We start from the raw sequence: 22,702 nt of genomic DNA on the forward strand, positions 1-22,702 counted from the left end.
GCATATTTGTCCCCTTGTGATGTAAAGAGGGGTCCTGCCCTATTTTTGGGCACCTATTGGAGATGATCTTATAATCCCTAAAAGCCGTCCAACCTTGGCCCCTTGTTGTGCACCTTTATGTTTCTATGCCTATGCGGTGCTATGGGCTATGATGCATATAAATTAAGCAAACAAATAATTAAGTCATCTTTAAGATCGAAGTTGATTTCTCTCTCATACGTTGGAGTGTGTTTAAACATCAAATAGGCGCCTAAGCCTTGCAAAGAGAGCATAATATTACCATGTATGGTTTCTAACCATGTCGGTACGTGTGTCCTTTGTCTACCTTTGTAACGTGCTTTCGATTATTTCTCTTCGATTATTTATCTCCTGGCATAGCAGGTCTTCTTGTCCAATCGATCTATCTCCTCTATCTGCAACCACCTTCACCTCTCCTTCCTAACAGTGTAATCATCCCATGTCGCCTGACTGCATTGGCTCTCATTCCGACACCATATTGTCCCCGTTGACTTGCCCTCGCATATCCTAATCAATCGTAGCACATCTTACCATTTTGTTCAGGCACCATCTCATCATCACTGCACCGCCAAGTGTCCTCCTCGCCCTTAGCCCAGAACATCACAATAAGTAACCTTGGCCACATTCTGGCCATGTATTAACTGCAGGACACACATACATACACAGCAGAAAAAAATGTCTAAATCTGATATATTATTTGTGAACTTATGAACTTCAGTGGCAAGGAAAGATATATAGAAACAACTATGAATTTCAATACCCAGATAAAAGATTTACAAGAAACTAATGGGAGGTAAAAGATACATCATCACATGGACTGATAGTAGACAGAGCTCCATGGTTCCTACAACCCAACCCATGTCTTCATGCAAGAACAAGTGCTTGGATTCCACAGCCCCATGGCCACAAGCGTATCATCCATAGTGTATGTTTCCAGATTATTTGTGTCTTTGCTTTATCAGTAATATCACACGACCACTACTAGGAAAAGGGCTACTAATGGCGCACCAGTTTTGCCTACTAATGGCTCATCACTGGTGCGCCATTAGTATCACGCCACTAGTATTTTTTACTAATGGCGCACCACTGGTATCACGCCATTAGTATAGGCCACGGTGCGCCATTAGTATAGGCCACTGGTGCGCCATTAGTATAGGCCACGGTGCGCCATTAGTATTTTTGAATTTTGAAGGCGGGAAAATAGTAGTGGCGCACCGTCTAACCCCCACCATGCGCCATTGCTACTTTTGAATTTTGAATTTGGATCTGGATCGTGATTTTTTTTGCCCATTTTTTGCTCGTTTTTTTGCTCGTTTTTTGGCACGATATTATTTCAAATTTTGTTCCTGTTTTTGGATCTTGTACGTTCTTTTGCCGTGTTCTTTTCCCGGAGAGGAGTTCGCCGGAGAGGAGGAGGAGGAGGTCACCGGAGAGGTGCTCGCCTACATCGCCGGAGAGGAGGAGGAGGTCGCCGGAGAGGAGTTCACCGAAGCATCGGAGAGGAGGAAGGAGAAACCATGAGGGAATGGGAGGAGAGGAGGGAGGAGGAGCTCATCGGAGAGGAGGGAGGAGAAACCGTGAGGGAAGGGGAGGAGAGGAGAGGAGGGAGGAGGAGGTTCCCGGAGAGGAGGAGGTCGCCGGAGAGGAGGAGGAGGTCGTCGGAGAGGAGGAGGAGGAGGTCGCCGGAGAGGAGGAGGGTAGTATGGTGGAGGAGAGAAGGGAAGATGGAGTGGAGAGGAGGAGATGGAGTGGAGGAGAGGAGGAGATGGAGTGGAGGAGAGGAGGAGATGGAGTGGAGGAGAGGAGGAGATGGAGTGGAGGAGGTGCGCCCAGCCATATATACGACATAGTAATGGCGCACCGTGGGCAGACGCGTCATTACTAACTTTTTTTTTATTTTCTGATTTATTTTGAATTTTGAAGGCGGGAAGATACTAATGGCGCATCATGGGAAGGTGCGACATTAGTTTTTTATTTTATTTTTTTGACTTATTTTGAATTTTGAAGGCGAGAAGATACTAATGGCGCACCATGGGCAGGTGCGCCATTAGTAAGTTTTTAATTTTTTTGAATTTTTTTTCCTCTCCAGATCTTAAAAGCCCCGTATCTTTTTTTCTGTTAGGTTTTTGAGGATTTTGAAAATGTATAACGGTGTTCCCTCGTTAAATTCGGATGTATCTTTTCGAGTAGATAATTTTTCATATAAAAAACTTTTTCATCCGAGTTCGTACGCAAAAGTTATGCCCATTTTTACAAATTCTCGAGAGATTTTGCAAAAAAGTCGAAAATTCATGTTTGTAAATTTTGCTAACAACTAGACCACATATCACATGGGAATCTTATTTTCTTTTATTTTTTTGACATTTCTATCATTTTCTTTTATTTTTTTTAAACTGAAAAGGCGGTCCACGGGGCGGGGGGGGGGGGGGGGGTGTGCATTCGGGCGAATGTTTGGGCCAAGTTACTAATGGCGCACCATGGCATGGTGCGCCATTACTAGTTCAACTAGTAATGGCGAACTAGTAATGGCGCACCACTCCCACGGTGCGCCATTAGTAGTTTTGAAAAAATTGATTTTTTTACGCCATTAGTAGTTTTAAAAAAATTAATTTTTTTTACTAATGGCGCACCGTGGACGTGGTGCGCCATTAGTATTTGCACACTAATGGCGCACCAACACATGGTGCGCCATTAGTATATAGTAATGGCGCACCACATGTCAGGTGCGCCATTAGTGTCAATTCCATCTATAGCCCTTTTCCTAGTAATAGACGGTGTCCAAACTTTCTTAGAACCATCAAAATAATTTTTCTCCAAAACATCATATTTGGTAGCTCTAGTAATGTTGTTGTGAAAAATGCTGGCCCGGGCCCCAGCTCGCCCCTGCCTCCATCACTGCAAATAAGTCCATAGTATGCCCCATGGAGAGAAATATAACCAATATAACTTGGTGCATACAGTAATGAATATATAGTGTCAAGTTTCAAGAGCGTGTGGTCTCCTCGAATGCAATATATAAAAACAAAGCAAATGGTAAACTCATTTTTTTCAAACAATGGCATCATTTGAAATGCCCAGAATGAGTATCCATCCGACCTGTCAGCTAAGTCAGCTACCATGTCATCCTAACAAGTGCATCTGTTGGTTCATGTTTTATTAAAAAATGTACCCTTTTGCAAACAGTGAGAAACTCTACCTAGGCACTCAATTTTCTTGAGATGGGCCTAAGGAAATTGATCAGATGGGAGTACTTTCTTTTATACTGTATATATGTATAAAACTAAGCAAAACTGTAATGTTTTGGGGATTACTTCTCAATACTATTTAACACATATAAGTTTCAAGTTTCTGACTTAATATTTAAAACAACATCAGTACTAATTTATTTTTAAGTTTGATTGAAGGTTCGCCCAAAGCATTACATTCCATGGACAGGAAAGATACATGTTTTCAAGACCAATTAGTTCAATTAACATGTGATTTTGCTTGGTGTATCAGAAAATTCAAGAAAGATTGAGGTGTTTAAAAAATATAGATTTAAGCATGTGATGAGAAATCGAAGGTTAGTCTTAGCCTTTGATAGCAGATTGATATGATCCAAGGTGAGAGGACCTTTAAGTGTACATAGGTCAAGAATTAGCATATGACCATATCTGACGATTAGTAGCATAGTTCATAGAAATGACTCACATGGACAACAACATATATAAAACTTTAATAGCATCCAGATCATCTTTCACGACACCCCTTCCAGCAAGAAGAATAAAATGTCAGTTTAATATAACCGGATAGATACCAGACATAGATGTTATGGTTCCTAACTCAATTAATTTCACGAAGGTAAAGTTTCATCAAGCAAATGAGGGGCATTTTTACCAAAGAGAATCAATCGGCTTAAGTACATTGTGTAATATGTTGCTGGATGAGGATGAACTAATTGAGAAACAGTAAAACCGGGCAAGCTACATCCCTCCACAGCGTTTTGACCCCATCAACCGTTGGATTCTGCATACTAACGTACCAGATCACTCAACTATCCCACAGTGCACGCATGAGCCTTTTTATCTCGCCAGCCCCGTCATAACTGGCCCACGTCTATGGGCTGCTGCTCCGGTGACCGACTTGGACGTCCTCACATTAATCGGGCCGAGGAACCGTCAACGGGCCCCCGTCGCTCTCCTATGTCAAATTGGGGTGTTAATCAGCTGTGGGCTTCTTGTATGTGGTTGTCTGTCTCATGGATCAGGTCGCCCCAGACGATGGGTGTGGCAGGTTACTGGCAACGGCGGCGGCAGGCGATGTGGAGCTGGTGAAGGTGCGGCATCACCAACGACATGGGGGTACGAAGAAAGAGGAGGAGGAGCGATTGACCCAATCGTTGCTACCCCACCGCGCCCATCTGTTGGAAATTCTCCCACAGGGTTGATCACATCAAATCACGATAAACACGCACGTGCAAAACCGATAGCCAAGGATACGTCTCGTATCCTAAAAGTTCCTCTTTTTATTTTCTCCTTTTGTCAACTCGATACAATCTCACGTTCCTGACCGCATATATATATATGCAAACCAGCGACCGACCTCGCCCTTTGTCCTAACACAACACGACTAGTACTCTAATCTAATACGGACACGTACTACTAATTCTAATCCTAGCTGGACACGGCAATGCCTCCACGTGCTACTACGGACTAACACATGTACTACAAAATCAAGATTACTGCTAACAAACTCTTCCTAATCTTGACTCTATGTTCTCTGTGCTTCACCAGTCTTGGCTCGTTGTAAATCACCCTTTATCGCTCGTCCGCTCGTACCACGACAAGTTAAATTGATAGGCTTCATTGATCGCAACAATCTTCCCTTCAATTTCAACTTGGCGAATTTATGGACCACCTCAAATATGCCTTGGACTACCCAGCCTCGCTAGTAACCTGTGGAATACACCACCCGGTAGACTACACCATCCACCCTAGCAGAGATACATGCCGACTCCTTGTGGATCACACCACCCTGTGCACTACACCATGCACTCCAGCCTCATGTAGAGACATGGCCTCATTGAAGAGACTCACTTTCACTGGTTTACCGCCCCCACATAGTTGAACTTGATCCTCTCGTCGAGACACATAGACGACCTGGATGCGCTTCATCTTCAACGCCTCCTCACAGAGACAAGCACTTGGACATGACGACGACGACGACGACTGACCAACCAACCAAGACATGTTGACTCACACGACTCCTTGACTCATCCGACTCCCCCGGACGACCATCTTGACGACTCTTCCCGGCACCATACCTCGGCACCACCGCTCACGTCAACGATCTTCTTCCACCGCCTTCCTGACGACAGCCTGCCGTCTCACTCCTTGTCGCTCCACCAAACGACAATTGCCAGAACCATCTCATCGCTGCATCACCCAGCGACAACATCGCCCGCTCTTCATCGTCGCTGCACCACCCAGCGACCATATCGCCCACCCCGAGGCGCTAATCGGGTCGCGACCCTGGGGCAAGCGCGGCTTCAAATCGACCTAGCTCTTATATCAAATGTTGGAAATTCTCCCACAGGATCGATCACATCAAATCACGATAAACACGCACGCGCAAAACCGATAGGCAAGGGTACGTCTCGTACCCTAAAAGTTCCTCTTTGTATTTTCTCCTTTTGTCAACTCGATATAATCTCACGTTCCTGGCCGCATATATATATATATATATATATATATATATATATATATATATATATATATATATATATATATATATATATATAAAATCAAGATTACTGCTAACACCATCCGTCTAACGTAGCTGTTTAGGAGGAGATGAGGGGTTGAAGAAGACATGGGATCCAATCCAGATGTCCACCGCTGCACCCTCTGGCTGCAACATCTACGATCTACCAGCGTCCGCGTCTTCCGTCATGGTAAGATTTCGTTATGAATTGTTGCTAGGATTCGTGCATGGTGCAATTATTTGTTCTGCTCCAACTAACACTCAGATCTTAGTCTGCGCTGCGAACGTTTCACTGCCAACTCTGGATGCAACCACTCAGCTTCAAATTAATGGTCTACCAAATAGTTTTGGGTATGTCTAAGAAAAGCAAGCAAACGACAGGAGCAATGGTACCTTGTAGCTTGGCGGTACATCATGATTACAGATATATATGTTGTTTGCTATAAGAAAAATGCAGTCCACCATGATTACAAATAAATATATGTGTATACACTGCTTCCCCGGAGACCTTGTTTCTATTTTTCTTTTCTTTTGTTTACACGGGCTGTTTCTGTTATTGCTTCTTCAGTCGTTTGGTTGTGAGCTCTCTTGAGCAATTGTGTGGCTGCTAGCGAACATTCCTGGCGCTTCAGGCCTCGGTTCATTTGTTCGTGAGCCGTGCAAGGTCTATGTTAGCTAGGCATTCAATCTTTTTTTGCCAGTAGGTAAGGACTGAGGACGGTTCTTTTCTTATTTTATTTTAGTAAATATTTGTATATTTGGTGGTTCACACTAATACGCTATCTTAGTGCTGTCTTCATCAACAATGACGCGCTCCTAGGCATGCTTAAGAAAAAAATCGTTTTGCTTGGATTTCTCCATTGTTAATTTAATTGTTACCATTAACTTGAACAATGGTGGTTGTGCACTTAAATCTTTAATGACAGTAGGCTAAACATGAAGATGGATTGCTGTCATTAATTTAAATTTGCTTCGATGATGAGAACATATAGCAACACCTGCTTATCTTATGAATTATCCTTTGTACTGACAGGTGATGCCATTATTTGCTATGACCTTTAATCTAATGTACTCTAATTCAGATGGAGCAAATATTTGTGATATCAAGATTTTTATTTCAATTTTTTATGTCATTTCATTCTTAAAATGAACGGGTGCGGCAACGCGCACTATCATGTTCTAGTAAACCTTATCCCAACAACACCACCATGTCCTCCCCTTTGCCCATGTGCTCCTAGCGCGACATCGTGGTCGATGATGGCTCCAGCCGCCACATGACATCAGCTCATCAGTCCATCAGGGTCCGGTACGCTAGGCACATGCCTACGCTTCTCGCCGTCCACGCCCCAAGGCTGAATCAGAAGTTCACAACAGAATAAAATGTTTGCATTACCTCTTGTTTTCGAAACATGCAGAGTTCTTTGTATTAAGCAAGATAGATCAATAGCAGATACAATTCTAACTGAAAAAAATGTACATGGTCATCATGCCCACTGCATGTATCCAATAAGTTCAACTAATGGGCACCATTTTATGAGGAAACAAAGGCTTTTCCTATCAACATCTCAGCAAACGTTCACCCAGTGCTCGAAAAAGAAAATGTCAATGGCAGATCTACACTGCATTTCGGGGAGAACAAAAATCCAAAATAGATTAAGAACATGTGTCTATATAACTATTCACAAAGAGATTATAAATTGACAAAAAATGGAACCACTATGAAAAGAACAGGTGCATAATGCATTTCAATTTTTTACAAGAAAATATATCATCAAAGAAGATGAAAGAAGAGACCATTTTTATACAATATAACCGATGGTACAGAACCTTCGACCATAAAACATTTGCATATCACAACTCTCAGTTCAATAAAATTCATGTTAGAACTGTAAGCATGTTTTTGTTACACTATATACATGTCAATATATCAAGCAACTCGTTCCTTTTCTTTGTTTTTTTATAAGCACAACGCATGAACTCTAAACCTCACCTTATGTGAAGAGAAGGATGAGCTCTGAAGCTCTGTACATTGTTGGTGCGACATAATATCAGTCTGTACTCTGTACTAACATAATAAAAAATCTCACCCACAGTGTCATGTCATCAGGGGCAACAACTTTTCCTTCAAGGATGCTGGCTTGTGCTCATTGCAAATCCATAATATAGCAGGCAACTGAAACACTCCATGAATAGCATCCAAATCCATAATTTTGATGGGAACAAAATGGGAAGAAAAAGCTACAAAATTTATCCATCTTTGCCTATTGCAAGGTGTACAGGTTCTGCAGGGCATATATAGATTATTGCAATAAAATTGTACTCTCCATTTAAAGGATCAACTATCTAGTTCCACTTAGCAGACTTTATCCATTTTCCATGCACTGAACTTAACTTCATCAATGGCTGTGGTGAAATAGCATATTTCACTTGGTGGGGAACGTGATAGTCATAGATTAAACTACGAAGAAGCAGAATGATTCCATGTTTTAGCAATTCAGTTTTGGGTTCCATATTTTTTTAAATAATTCAGTTTTAGTAATACATGTTCCTGTAGATGCAGGACAAACGCATGAGAATGCTCTATCCTATGAGAGAGTATTCCTTATTTAACACCCTGTCTAAATTTTATGCCCTATTTGACATCGACAAATAATTTCTTCCCTATCTAACAACGAGTCTAAATTTTATGCTTTTTATAACATTTATGTCCATTTTGAGCCTAAATGGCACCTGAAAAGACCATTTTCCCCTCTAGTGGTATGTTTGTGTGTGCTACGTCTGTGCTACTGCTGAGTGTCTCTGTGTGTGCGCGCGCTGCTGCATGTGTGTTCGCTACTGCGTGTGTATGTGTGTGTGTTTGCTACTAGGTGTGTACGCGTGTGTGTGTGTGTGCATGTGCGCTGTTGCGTGTGTGTGTGTGTGCGTGCTGTTGCGTGCGTGTGTGCTTCTTGCATCCGTGCCGCTGTGTGTGCAGCGTGCATGTGTGCTGCTGTTGCATGTGTGTGCTACGTGCATGTGTGCTGCTGCATGTGAGTGTGTTGTGTGCGTGTGTGCTGCTAGTGTGCGTGCGCGTGCGTGTGTGTGCATGTGCTACTACGTGTGTGCTATTGCCCTCGCATTGATGTTGTGTGTCTGCTACTGTCCCGCACATATACATACCACATGAGGTTAAAAAAGTTTTTTCCAGTGTTATTTAGGCTTAAAATGAACAAAAATGTCATAAAAGGCATAAAAATTAGACTCGTTGTTAGATAGGGAAGAAAAAAAATTCAGTGTCAAATAAGGAAACAAAATTTAAGATAGTGTTAAATAAGGAATTGTTTCATACTAGAATGTCTATAAAGGGGTGTCATCAAGTTATCATAGCATGAGCCTAAAAACAAAGGACGACAATTACCAAACATAGGTTGCCCATTTTGCCCAAATGTTACTTCACAGGAATAAAGTCTGATACTGATAGTACAAATCAGACGCAATGGAAAGCTCGTTCTCAAGTAAAGTTATTTCTATCCACCTTCACATAAAAATAATCTTGTTCCTGTGCATCACTCTTAAACATCACAAGCAGTAATCAGTAATCTCATGGACAGAGACAGTTCTGAAGCATGTCCATGACAAAGTTAGCAAGCAGGACCTATTGCCTTCTCAACATCATTCTCGTGAACAGGTTCACTACAAAGCAAAAGATATAATCATCTTCTTTTACGATTCAGTACGCATATAGTGACACAGCAAGTGTTGTAATTTTGGGAGCCATTATCATTGCTCATCAACACGAATAATGATTATTTGCACAACTAGACTAACAGAGCATCCCATGCATAGGTGTATATAAGTAGAAAGAACAAGCTAGCTCATTGGGTTATTTTCTGAAGGTATGTGCACTGATAAAAATAATCAAAACCTGACCAAGTGACCATGTTACAAACATTCACCATTCCATGCAGAATGAGAAAATAGGCAATCTATGAAAACATGACAAGATGTAATAAATTTGGCATGAACAGATCCTTCAACATAGAGTACCATACAATCCAATCAAAAAGGGAGGGAAAAAACAGAGCTGAGTAGCCTTTAATGAATGATCTAGCATGCATCACAAAAAAGGGGGGAAAGTGTTAAAATGAGTTCACTTGTTTATCTAGGTTGGAATTCCAAGACCTCGATGAGCTTGTTCCCGTAAGTGTCCTTCCATTGCACGCGCCGCTATAGACCCATGTAGCCCTTTTGCGTCGTGCCACTGCGTGGGTCGGGCATGATTCTTGTTGTATCCAAAGAAAAAGTGTTAGAATCGGATGTGGATTCTTAAAGCTCAGGCTTTCAGACATCTCTTATTCATACCCTTCGATGTTGCTTTGAGATCTGTGCTACACAACTAACTTACTACATGAATTTTTCTCTGTTTTTGTTTAAAAAAAACAACATATGAACTTCAAACTTTGTAGGAAAACAAAACATTCTTATTACAATGTGGGAAAAAACTTTCAGATTTTTTCTGCCAACATAAATATACAAAATGAGAATTGTTTGAGTAAAAAATAATATTTTTCATATATATGATTCACGAAAAAATCTGAAAGTTTTTTTCCCATATTCTAGTTAGAATGTTTTGTTGTCCTACAAAGTTTGAAGTTCATATGTTCTTTTATTTAGAAGAAACAAAATAGAGAGAAGTGCTTGCACGAATCGCGATGCAGAAATGGATGGCAAGATAAGGGGGTGTACCAAAGCCTATGCTTTCTCAAATGTTAACCTGTGGCAAAAGAAGCGATGCAGACTTGACCATGCATGCACGGGAGTAGGGAATATGTCGAGGGTGCGGCGTCATACCTGTCTTATTGGTGCGGCCGCGGATGGAGACGTCGACTAGCGTACGGTGCGCCGGGAAGACGACCTTCTTCCGCCACCATGCCATCACCATGTGAAGGCTAAGGAGGACCTCAGCAGAGGTGTCCCAATGGCGACCCGGAGGTCCGCAATGATGGCGGCGCCGCCTCCTTTAGGACCTCGACTCCGGCTCCTCCACGACCCCTCGTCGCTGGCAAAGGGATCCGCGGCTAGCGCCTGGGATCTGCGATGGAGGCGGCGGTGTGGTTCCCGCCGTTGTAGCGAATAGATCAAGGGGTCGTCGCTTCCAGGCTCGTTTCTGGGTTTTTTCGTGTGAGGTGGGCTCTGTTGTCATCCGTTTTTTTTGCGGGAGGGGTCGTTACGGGGGAGGTGGGAGGAGGGACGGAAAAAAAAGAGATGAAGGTGGAAGGTTGAGACAAAAAAAATGAACGAAAGTCAGTCCTTTAAAAGTAGAGATACTGCATCCGTTCCAAGATAAGTTATAAGTTTCTTTAAGTCAAAGTTCTTTTGTTGGAGATTGCTTGATAGGACGCTACCATGCAACAGTGTCCTAGCGAACGGCATATCTAGATAAGCAGTCTTTGTCCGGCGTGTAAAATTCACTGAAAGGCATCAAACATGATAGCTTCCTTTCCTCGAGTTGTGGAAAATGGGAACAATTGGGCATTCAACCTTCTATTGCTAGAACCTACGGGTTGAAGAACGAGAAAATCGGCTATTTGCCACTTTTAATATTGGGCTTCTCAAAATTGCCACTCTCAAGGTTGGCTTCGCAAAAATGTCACCCAACCCGTGTGCATTTTGATTACCATGCCACTTCCTCTTTGCCATTGTTTTCCTTTTTCTTTTCCCATTTCTTGGCACCTCAAAGGACCAAACTACCCCTAGGCTGTGCGCATGTACTAGTTTGTTTTGCATCCAACTTGAAACAATGCCATTCAGCGCACGCCGCCCGCCAAGATTACTGCATGTTCACGGACGTTTGAGGACATGAAGTCGCTGCGGCACCTCTCTAGCATGTTGCGCGACAAGCTGCTCCGGCACGCAGGTGAGGGCGAGCCGTGGTTGCTCGCGCAGGGCGTGGGTGGCGAGCTGCGGCGGCTCATGCATGCATCAGCGAGTTGACGGCGAGCTGCGCCGGCTCGTGCCGACGTGGACGAGCACCGGCGGCGAGCTACGGGGGCTTGAGCAGGCATAAGCGAGGCGACGGTGAGCTGCGAGCCCCCCGGCCCGTAGGCTTGGACGAGGAACGCCGGGCAGCGGCAAGCTGTGGTTGCTGGCGTAGGCATGGGCGAGCTAGGGGGCTCGCAGAGGAATCATCGAGCTACAGTGGCGGGCTACGGTGGAGACAAGGATGAGCGCCTCATGGCCTCGGATCAATCCGACCTAACCAGTCCACACACGCGCATCAAACAAGGTTGAAATATCCCGGGGTAGTTTGGTCCCTTCAGGTGTTAGGAAATGGGAAAAGAAAAAGAAAAACAATGAGAAAGTGAAAATGGCATGATAATCAAAGTGCACATGGGTTGAGTGGCATTTTTGCGAAGCCAATCTTGAGAGTGGCAATTTTGAGAAGCATATATGTGGAGTGCACCTTTTTAGTGCCATTCAATTGTATTTCAACCGTCGGTGATGGTCGTCCTTCACCTTCTCCTCCTAGTTTACCAAGGTCTCGGAGGAGGAGAAGAGGATGGACGACCCCCTAAGACAACAGTCGGTATCCTTCTCTCGGATCATCTATCATCTCTCAAATGGTTGTATATATGATGTACGCACTCACTCACTGTATTTTGATAGTCGTTGATGGTCATCATCCACCATCTCCTCCAGCTTTACAAAGGTCTCAGAGGAGGAGGAGAAAAGGAAAGACAACCATGTACGAAAAAAGTCGGTATCCTCCTTTCAGAACATCTCCCATCTTAGTGTGTCGACAATGGAAGGCTATCAGATTGATTAATAGTGAGCGATTCTCCACCCAAAGGAAAGATCAAGCTACCAGTAGCCATTACTGCAGAAATGCCTAGTAGTGGAGGGTGCCTAAAGCCCAACAGTGGCGAGCGAGGCTCATTGGGCCGCCCGCCATTGACCTCCTACCACTGCTAAGGGGTCATCAGTGGCGGGCGCTCGCCCGCCACTAGTAGGGCCCTAGCAGTGGCAAGCAGCGCTATATGCCCACCTGTGTTGTCCCTCTCGTAGCAGTGGCAGGCATCCATACCCTATGGCGGGCAACGCTGCGCGCCCGCCAGTACTCTGTGTGGTTTGAGCAGCAGCCCTTGTTAGTGCCCGCCACTGATTGATGCGCGAGGCTAGAATGAAAATCGCTGCCGTTGCAACATATATTATGCTGCCACAACAGCGTTAGATGATACAAATAGGGGACAGTTATCAATTAAATGCGAGCAAATCAGGAATAAAACTAGTGATAATCAGTTAAAATAAAGAACGAGGTGTACATTAAGAATAAACGAGTTACACAAAATACATGGTCATCAACTACATAGTGCATGACATCAAATATCTTTAGTCACGGTTTCAGTTTTTCCCGCTGCGATGCACTAGGTAAGGCTCTTTTGTTGGTTGGACGCGTCTTCTTCGCAGTTATAGAATAGGTCGGACGATAAGCAGACCTCCTTGTTTATGATAGCCGCGAACTTGCTTGTTGTTCTTTGAGCACTAAGCCAGCTTTGGGCTGATTGTTTTGTACTTCTTGACACCATTCGAGGATTTCATCATGATGATTTAACATTTTCGCGGACCGTATGAATTCTTCCATGTGAATGCAGGTGTAGAAGCCACATGTCAAACTAGTCGGCGGTTGTTGCATACAAGATAGAGTGTTCCATCTGAAGGCAATCATTGGCTTTCCACTTGTAGTTTTTCTCAACCCTGTGGCCTCCTATAGTATTCCAATCAAAAAGACAATCATCGAGAAGGTACTTCAGGAGGGAACAATATTTTTCCAGGCTCTTCATGGAATCCAACACGTAACAATTACACCTTTGCGGTCGGCACTAGGAGAACCCAATGGTTGCTGCGCAACAGAGAATAAACATACCGCGCGAACATGACAAAGTTACAAAATTTGAGACGTGAAAAATATATGAAGGAAAGGTACAAAAGCGAAAGCGTAGGCCAAAGAATGACGTACATGGGTCGGTACGGCATGGGGAGGAAGTTTTTTAACCTTGTTCTATTGCATGAAATCCAGAAGGTAGCTCCTCATGCATCGCCTCCCTTCTTCATTTTTTAGTTTTCCTTGTTCATGAGATAAGGGTCGGCTATGATGACACCAGAAATTTTCTTGCTTCTTACCTTAGTGGCTTGAAAAAGCGCCCATAGCCTCATAGACAAGTTTCGATACTATAGAATCCGAACATATAGAAGATCTCTTTGAAATCTATGTATATTTTGTCCCCGCTGAATTTTTCAAAAAAAGGTATGTCCCTTTGGCACCTTCGTAGTGTGGTGTGTTGGGTTAACGATGGATCCCTGCTTATTATTGGCAAGCTCTGATTCCACAATTTTGTCATGTAGAATCTTCATCTCAAGCCTCAGGTGATCGTACGCTTTGTCTGATAGCATTCTCTGGCCCGGGATATAGACATGTGCTTTTGGGTTGTTAGCACATTGTTAAAATGCCAAGGACTTCTTCAGTGCCTTCTTTACCGGTGGTCTGCCATTTGCATGTGTGGTGGCAAAAGTTTTTGCCTTAGTATTCATTTTCGTAGCCTTTAGATGTGTGTTTCTTTTTTCCACCGGTTGGACGGAAACGGGCGGACAGGACATCACTTCTTGTTCCACCACATTCTTCAATGTTGTTGGAGTAAACTTTGGTTGTTTGCAAGGTTGCGTCTCAGGATGGGCTGGCGACGTCTCCTCGTCTCCATCATAATTACGATTTTGTGATTCTTCAAGCATGTGCTCTTCCTGCACATCCTTAGCCGATACAGGGTTGCAAAGACCTAGAGGAGATTGTGTAGGTGGTGGTCCAACACCGTGGATGTTGGGAGATGGTGATGGTGCTGCAATGCCGGGGATGGTCGGAGACGGTGTCCTGTTTGGGATGGCTTTTCCAGTATGATATGCATTGCAGGCCACTTGAGGTAACCAGCAAAGCATTCCGAAAGGGGCTGTGGCTCATCACCCTCTTATATAATGTTATGTGGCAGAATCAAATTGTGGTATTCTGGGAACGCCCTAAACAAAGAAATCTTCCGCATGTTCTCATTTAATTTGCTGTCATGCATGACATTTCCTGTAAAGAATACCTTTTGCAACCTTCAACAAGTCGCCACTAGTACTAACTCTAGCTAGGAGAGTGCAAGGAATTTCTACCTCCAACGAATGTGGTGACCCACCATGACCATGAATGACATTACTGACCGAGGGGCTTCTGAAGATCTTTGTGTACCCACCATTTCTTGCATATTTTTCGACCCTTTTGACTAAATATGCTTCTGAACCTCTGCTAGAAAATCAGGTAAGACTTCCTTTAACCTTTCATTGACTAACTTATCTATTTTGTCTCTGTCCCTTCTTTCCTTTTCCGATTTAGTCGTCATTTTCTTGGGGGGATAGTAGGCATCCCAGAATGTACTGCCGGCACCGAGCTTACGGCCTCGTGTGGGCTCTCTCTTCCTGTTGAGGGCGTACAGAATTGGGTCGGATGACCACCTGGGGGCATCCGGCGACTCTACAGAGCTTGGTGTGTTTTGGGTAAAATTTGCCGGCATGAGCGAACTAATATCGTTTAGAAACTGGTCCTAAACATATATATGATGGAAAGTGTGGTTGTATAGGCTAATTACGTACCGCTCTTTCGGCCGCCGTCGCCACCGCAGGGTCTTCAAAGTAGTAGAGTTCGGTTTCTTTATGAAGCAGTGCTAGGGATCGGAAATATTTCTTGGCACACGGAGCCAGGATATTACTGAAGGGTGTCGGTTGACCTTGTGAAGAAAATATAGCATCATGCTTATCCTAGATTGGTTGCTTCCCTTCATAACCACGGGTGCCTAGATTGTGGTTCCCTACCATTTGGCTTCGGAGCTAGCAAACTTCTCTTTGTCCTGTTCGTATGCATCTGAGTCCCGGTAATCAAGGAACTCCTTCCATTCCTCATCGATAGTGCTAGGATATAGATTTTTGATATACTCTAAATCAAACCCGCCATCAAGTAGCTTGTTTGCATGGTATCTATTACTATTCAAGGCCTTAGTGAACACGCGCATGGTATGGATTTCTGCAAGTGCACTGTCTCGGTCGTTGAACTTGAAATTATCTCTCATCTTTCCTAACAGGAGGTTTGTCCATTGCTTGTTTTTAGGGCCCCTTAAGCATCTAACGTTGATGCCACAGTTTTCACAGGCGATGGCATCTAGGACGTTACCCCATTTCGCTGCGCTGTTGATCGGAATAACGGTTCTCCCCTCTTTGTTAATCCATCTTATTATGTAAGTACCTATAGGCACCTTATTCCGTGACCTACGCTTTCGTGGCTGAATTTCCAAATCATCTTCTGCACCATTAAGGTCTCCTTCCTCTTCAGCACCATCCAATTGTTCCTCTTCAGTAGCAGCGTCGGAATATCCATCCCCATTTTGCATTTCCTCTTCAACAGCATCTGAATCTTCTTTCCCATCTACGCCTCCATCTGTAGCATGATCGATCTCCTCGTGCAACTCGTAAGCATAACCTTGCTCATCCTGTTGGGGAGTCAAAGCCTCAGCCAGAGACCGTGTGTGTCTCACCATCTTTTATCTGCAAAATAAAGATTGCATCCATAATGAGTAACAAAATAATTACATATTAATAATAATTAAAAATTTTGGCAAGATGAGTGCTCAAAAAGAGACATATTAAGTGCCAGAAAACCAACAAAATGGAAGTGAATCAACATTTTGTCAAAACTTTGGCACTCATTTCTACACCCTGTGAAAGAAGAACAAAACCGCAATATAATTCAGCAACCGGCCATCGCCATTTATCAAAAAAAAATTGCATGACCTTCGCTAAAAATTGGACGTATAGAATGCCAGAAATTCGACGAAATGGAAGTGTATGAACATTTTGTCAGAACTTTCGCACTCATTCATATTCGCTGTAAAAGAAGACAACAAAACCGCAATGAAATTCACCACCGACCATCGCCATTTATCAAAAAAAAATTGGCATGACATTTGCTAAAAATTGGACGTATAGAGTGCCAGAAATTCGAGAACATGGAAGTGAATCAACATTTCGTCAAAACTTTGGCACTCTTTTCTATTCCATGTAGTCAAACCGCGCGTGAGCATCAATATACATCACAATCAATTGTATCATATTCATCCATCATAGCAGAACAACCCGTGAACACGAACATAGATAGCACATGCAATGAATAATAGAAACCATTTGAGATCAATGAACATGTATAGCAAAAACAATTAGTGAATTCAAGTGACAACCGAGAGCAGCGTTGTGTAGAGATGGCTGAGCAATTGTTGGTGCGGGCGGTGTGCGGGCCGGCGGAAGGATGTGTGGAGATGGCCGACGATGTCGTCCGTTGGTGCGAGCGGAGGCGCACCGACGGAGGGGGTCGCTGGAGAGAGGGCCGAGAAGAGCAGAGGGCAACCGATGGCGCGGGGGTGGGTGGAGGGGGGGAGAGGGATGCGGGCCGGGAGTGGCGGAGTGTGCGGCGGCGCGCATTGCTGGCATTTGCGGGGACCGACGGAGCGTGGTGGCGTTTGGGGGAGGGGGGATTGGGTGGTGGAGCTCTGAAAATGGGTGGGCATGGCCGGGTATCTTTCCCGGACGACCGCGCAGATGCAATTTCGTCAAGTCCCACTTTGACAATTTGAAAAATTAGCTGAAGTAGTGCGTGAGATGCACGGCCCGCCACAAGAAATTTAACCCACCACTGGCGAGCACAATACACGACCCGCCGTAGCTATGTTCTCCCAAGGGTGGGCACCGGGCAAGGTTAACTAGTGGCAGCTACTAAGGTCCGCCCGCCACTGGTCGGTCCTCTACCTGTGGCGAGCACCAGCGGTTTCCCATGATACGTCTCCAACGTATCCATAATTTTTTATTGTTCCATGCTATTATATTATCTGATTTGGATGTTTAATGGGCTTTATCATACACTTTTATATTATTTCTGGGACTAACCTATTAACCGGAGGCCCAACCCAGATTGCTGTTTTTTTGCCTATTTCAGTGTTTCGCAGAAAAGGAATATCAAACGGAGTCCAAACGGAATGAAACCTTCGGGAACGTGATTTTCGGAACAAACGTGATCCAGAGGACTTGGAGTGGACGTCAAGCAATCAACGAGGAGGCCATGAGGCAGGGAGGCGCGCCTGCCCCCTGGGCGCGCCCCCACCCTCGTGGGCCCCTCGTAGCTCCACGGACCTACTTCTTCCTTCTATATACACCTACGTACCCCGAAACCATCCAGGAGCACCACGAAACCCTATTTCCACCACCGCAACCTTCTGTACCCGTGAGATCCCATCTTGGGGCCTTTTTCGGCGCTCCTCCGGAGGGGGCATTGATCACGGAGGGCTTCTACATCAACACCATAGCCTCTCCGATGATGTGTGAGTAGTTTACCTCAGACCTTCGGGTCCAAAGTTATTAGCTAGATGGCTTCTTCTCTCTCCTTGGATCTCAATACAAAGTTCTCCTCGATTCTCTTGGAGATCTATTCGATGTAATCTTCTTTTGCGGTGTGTTTATCGAGATCCGATGAATTGTGGGTTTATGATCAAGATTATCTATGAACAATATTTGAATCTCCTCTGAATTCTTTTATGTATGATTGGTTATCTTTGCAAGTCTCTTCGAATTATCAATTTAGTTTGGCCTACTAGATTGATCTTTCTTGCAATAGGAGAATGTTGGGGAACGTAGTAATTTCAAAAAAAAATCCTACGCACACACAGGATCATGGTGATGCATAGCAACGAGAGGGGAGAGTGTGTCTACATACCCTCGTAGACCGAAAGCGGAAGCGTTAGCACAACGCGGTTGATGTAGTCGTACGTCTTCACGATCCGACCGATCAAGTACCGAACGCACGGCACCTCCGAGTTCAGCACACGTTCAGCCCGATAACGTCCCTCGAACTCCGATCCAGCCGAGTGTTGAGGGAGAGTTTCGTCAGCACGACGGTGTGGTGAAGATGATGATGTTCTACCGACGCAGGGCTTCGCCTAAGCACCGCTACAGTATTGTCGAGGTGGACGATGGTGGAGGGGGGCACCGCACACGGCTAAAAGATCAAACGATCAATTTTTGTGTCTCCAAGGGGTGCCCCCCTCCCCGTATATAAAGGAGTGGAGGAGTGGGAGGGCCGCCCCTCTCTATGGTGCGCCCTAGGAGGAGTCATACTCCCACCGGGAGTAGGATTCCCCCCCCCCTTCCATGTAGTAGGAGTAGGAGTCAAGAAAAGGGGAGAGAGAAGAGAAGGAAGGAGGGGGCGCAGCCCCTCCCCCTAGTCCAATTTGGACTAGGCCTTTGGGGGCACGCAGCCTCTCTTCTCTCTTTCCCTAAAGCCCAATAAGGCCCATATACTCCCCGGCGAATTCCCGTAACTTTCCGGTACTCCGAAAAATACCCGAATCACTCGGAACCTTTCCGATGTCTGAATATAATCGTCCAGTATATCGATCTTTACGTCTCGACCATTTCGAGACTCCTCGTCATGTCTCCGATCTCATCCGGGACTCCGAACTACCTTCGGTACATCAAAACACATAAACTCATAATATAACTGTCATCGAACTTTTAGCGTGCGGACCCTACGGGTTCGAGAACTATGTAGACATGACCGAGACACGTCTCCGGTCAATAACCAATAGTGGAACCTAGATTCTCATATTGGCTCTCACAAATTCTACGAAGATCTTTATCGGTCAAACTGCATAACAACATACGTTGTTCCCTTTGTCATCGGTATGTTACTTTCCCGATATTCGATCGTCGGTATCTCAATACCTAGTTCAATCTCGTTACCGGCAAGTCTCTTTACTCATTCCGTAATACATCACCCTGCAAATAACTCATTAGTTGCAATGCCTGCAAGGCTTATAGTGATGTGCATTACCGAGAGGGCCCAGAGATACCTCTCCGACAATTTGAGTGACAAATCCTAATTTTGAAATACGCCAACCCAACAAGTACCTTCGGAGACACCTGTAGAGTACCTTTATAATCACCCAGTTACATTGTGACATTTGGTAGCACACAAAGTGTTCCTCCGGTAAACGGGAGTTGCATAATCTCATAGTCATAGGAGCATGTACAAGTCATGAAGAAAGCAATAGCAACATACTAAACGATCAAGTGCTAAGCTAACGGAATGGGTCAAGTCAATCACATCATTCTCCTAATGATGTGATCCCATTAATCAAATGACAACTCTTTGTCTATGGCTAGGAAACATAACCATATTTGATCAAAGAGCTAGTCAAGTAGAGGCATACTAGTGACACTCTGTTTGTCTATGTATTCACACATGTATCATGTTTCCGGTTAATACAATTCTAGCATGAATAATAAGCATTTATCATGATATAAGGAAATAAATAATAACTTTATTATTGCCTCTAGGGCATATTTCCTTCAGTCTCCCACTTACCCTAGAGTCAATAATCTATATCACATCGCCATGTGATTTAACATCAATAGTTCACATCACCATGTGATTAACACCCATATTTCACATCGTCATGTGACCAACACCCAAAGGGTTTACTAGATTCAATAATCTATTCCACATAGCTATGTGATTAACACCCAAAGAGTACTAAGGTGTGACCATGTTTTGCTTGTGAGAGAAGTTTAGTCAACGGGTCTGCCATATTCAGATCCGTATGTATTTTGCAAATTTCTATGTCTACAATGCTCTGCATGGAGCTACTCTAGCTAATAGCTCCCACTTTCAATATGTATCCAGATTGAGACTTAGAGTCATTTGGATCAGTGTCAAAAACTTGCATCGACGTAACCCTTTACGACGAACCTTTTGTCACCTCCATAATCGAGAAACATATCCTTATTCCACTAAGGATAATTTTGACCGTTGTCCAATGATCTAATCCTAGATCACTATTGTACTCCCTTGCCAAACTCAGTGGTAGGGTATACAATAGTTCTGGTACACAGCATGGCATACTTTATAGAACCTATGGCTGAGGCATAGGGAATGACTTTCATTCTCTTTCTATCTTCTGCCGTGGTCGGGCTTTGAGTCTTACTCACTTTCACACCTTATAACACAGGCAAGAACTCTTTCTTTGACTATTCCATTTTGAACTATTTCAAAATCTTGTCAAGGTATGTACTCATTGAAAAAACTTATCAAGTGTCTTGATCTATCTCTATAGATCTTGATGCTCAATATGTAAGCAGCTTCACTGAGGTCTTTCTTTGAAAAACTCCTTTCAAATACTCCTTTATGCTTTCCAGAAAATTCTACATTATTTCCGATCAACAATATGTTATTCACATATATTTATCAGAAATGCTGTAGTGCTCCCACTCACTTTCTTGTAAATACAGGCTTCACCGCAAGTCTGTATAAAACTATATGCTTTAATCAATTCATCAAAGCGTATATTCCAACTCTGAGATGCTTGCACCAGTCCACAGATGGATCGCTGGAGCTTGCACATTTTGTTAGTACCTTTAGGATTGATAAAACCTTCTGGTTGCATCATATACAACTCTTCTTCAATAAATCCATTAAGGATTGCAGTTTTGTTATCCATTTGCCATATTTCATAAAATGTGGCAATTGCTAACATGATTCAGACAGACTTTAAGCATCGATACGAGTGAGAAAATCTCATCGTAGTCAACACCTTGAACTTTGTCAAAAACCTTTTTCGACAAGTCTAGCTTTGTAGATAGTAACACTACTATCAGTGTCCGTATTCCTCTTGAAGATCCATTTATTTTCTATGGCTTGCCGATCATCGGGAAAGTTAACCAAAGTTCATACTTTGTTCTCATACATGGATCCTATCTCAGATTTTATGGCTTCACACCATTTCGCAGAATCTGGGCTCATCATCGCTTCCTCATAGTTCTTAGGTTCGTCATGGTCAAGTAACATGACCTCCAGAACAGGATTACCGTAACACTCTGGTGCGGATCTCACTCTGGTTTACCTACGAGGTTCGGTAGTAACTTGATCTGAAATTACATGATCATCATCATTAGCTTCCTCACTAATTGGTGTAGGAGTCACAGGAACAGATTTCTGTGATGAACTACTTTCCAATTCGGGAGAAGGTACAGTTACCTCATCAAGTTCTACTTTCCTCCCACTCACTTCTTTCGAGAGAAACTCCTTCTCTAGAAAGGATCCATTCTTAGCAACGAATGTCTTGCCTTCGGATCTATGATAGAAGGTGTACCCAACTGTCTCCTTTGGGTATCCTATGAAGACACATTTCTCCGATTTGGATTTGAGCTTATCAGGCTGAAACTTTTTCACATAAGCATCACAACCCCAAACTTTAAGAAACAACAACTTCGGTTACTTGCCAAACCACAGTTCATATGGTGTCGTCTCAACGGATTTAGATGGTGCCCTATTTAACATGAATGCACCTATCTCTAATGCATAACCCCAAAACAATAGTGGTAAATTGGTAAGAGGCATCATAGATTGCACTATATCCAATAAAGTACGGTTATGACGTTCGGACACACCATTATGTTGTGGTGTTCCCGGTGGCATGAGTTTGTGAAACTATTGCACATTGTTTTAATTGAAGGCCAAACTTGTAACTCAAATATTCGTCTCCACGATCAAATCGCAGAAAAACTTTTATTTTCTTGTTACAATGATTCTCCACTTCACTCTGAAATTCTTTGAACTTTTCAACAGTTTCAGTTTCATTAAGTAGATATACCCATATCTGCTCAAATCATCTATGAAGGTCAGGAAATAACAATACCCACCGCGAGCCTCAACACTCATCAGATCGCATACATCAGTATGTATTATTTCCAATAAGTCAGTTGCTCGCTCCATTGTTCCGGAGAACGGAGTCTTAGTCATCTTGCCCATAAGGCATGGTTCGCAAGAATCAAGTGATTC

This window comes from Triticum urartu, chromosome 7A, assembly GCF_056163025.1.
Source record: "Triticum urartu cultivar PI428250 chromosome 7A, HENAU_Tu73, whole genome shotgun sequence".
Taxonomy (NCBI): Eukaryota; Viridiplantae; Streptophyta; class Magnoliopsida; order Poales; family Poaceae; genus Triticum; species Triticum urartu.